The sequence below is a fragment of the Musa acuminata genome, chromosome BXJ2-9 (genome assembly GCF_036884655.1).
Source record: "Musa acuminata AAA Group cultivar baxijiao chromosome BXJ2-9, Cavendish_Baxijiao_AAA, whole genome shotgun sequence".
NCBI lineage: Eukaryota > Viridiplantae > Streptophyta > Magnoliopsida > Zingiberales > Musaceae > Musa > Musa acuminata.
The window spans coordinates 17,440,411-17,442,108 of NC_088346.1; positions in this window are offsets into that span (position 1 = coordinate 17,440,411).

Consider the following 1,698-nt stretch of genomic DNA (forward strand, 5'->3'; position numbering starts at 1 on the left):
CAAATTTGAATCCTCTTGAGGCCTATAAATACCCCTCAAATCTTAGCTGAGATTACAACCTTTTGAGCAGCATTTGTTGAGAGAAAAGTCTTAGAAAGTCTTAGCAAGTCTAATTTTCAATTTGCTAGAAAGTTCTCCTCCTTTCTTGCTGAAAATTTGTAAGAGGTTGAACTGTTTGTAAAAGGTTGTAAGAGGGGTATTTGCCCTTCCATTTCAAGAGATTTGCTAGTGGAAGGTGGGAGCCTCATCGAAGAGGGGCCTCGCAAGTGGATGTAGGTCATTTGACCGAACCACTCTAAAATTGGAGTAATCTCTGGTTTGCGTTTACTTATCGCAATTTATCTTACTGCAAACTTACTTACGTACTTTATAATCTTCCTGCACTTCTCTACGAACATGCGTCTAAGTTAAACTTTTCAATTTCCGTTCTTATCGTACAAAATATTTATTAAAACCGAAGTTTTAATCCGCTGCACTAATTCACCCCCCCTCTTAGTGTCGCTCCGATCCTAACAATTGGTATCAGAGCTCGGTTTTTCTTATTTCGGATTTACACCCGAGAGAAATGGCTCTTCATGGCTTTCAAGAGGGCTTTTCGGTTGTTCGTCTACCGTTGTTTAACGGATTGGACTACACTTATTGGAAAACTCGAATGAGAGTTTTCTTGATTTCTATGAATTTGGATGTATGGAATATTTTTGAAAATGGTTTTCAACTTCCCTCTAAACCGATGAATGAATGGTCGGATTTGGAGAAGAAATATTTTTCTTTAAAAGCAAAGGCTATGAATGCCTTATTTTGCGCTTTGGACAAAAATGAGTTCAATCGGATTTCTACGTGCAAAACGGCTTTCGATATTTGGCGAACACTTGAAATCACGCACGAGGGAACTAGTAGAGTCAAAGACTCGAAAGTTAACATTTTATTGTATGATTTTGAGCTTTTTCAAATGCAACCAAGCGAGACTATAGGCGACATGTACACCCGTTTCACGGATGTCGTCAATAATCTAAGAGTTCTTGGTAAATCTTTTTCGAATTTTGATCTCGTAAGCAAGATCTTAAGTTCCCTTCCAAAAAGATGGGATTCTAAAATAACCGCAATACAAGAAACAAAAGATTTAAATATTTTTCCACTTGAAGAACTAATTGGTTTGTTGATGACATATGAAATGGTGCACAATGCACATGATGAACAAAATCACCTTCCAAAGAACAGGAAGGATTTGGAACCCCGGACAAATGAATACCACTTGAGCAATGACTCAAGTGATGAGGACAATGATGAACTTGGAACTTCGAACACTAAATCTTAATAAGTTTATTAAACAAAAATCTAAAATAAACAATGAACTTGAACGGAGGGAGAGGCCAAAGAAGAGGAAGGCAACCAAGGATGAATCAAGAACTTCCAAAGGTGAAACGGAGAATTGGGCTTTGACGGGCTTCGACTACAAGATAAGTAACTCAACTCTCTTGAATTATTTTGAAATTACTTGATGTTTTCCATGATGTATTTTCTCTTTTCTTTTGAATAATTATTTTTCTTGAAAATTGTATGTTTTATGTTAATAGAATAAAATGTTAGATTTAAATAATCATATATATGTGCTTGAGAAGCAAGAATGTGTATTTTGATGATTTCCATATTAACTTTCAATGATGATGCATGGTTTTTATATGGAAGGCTTGATGATAT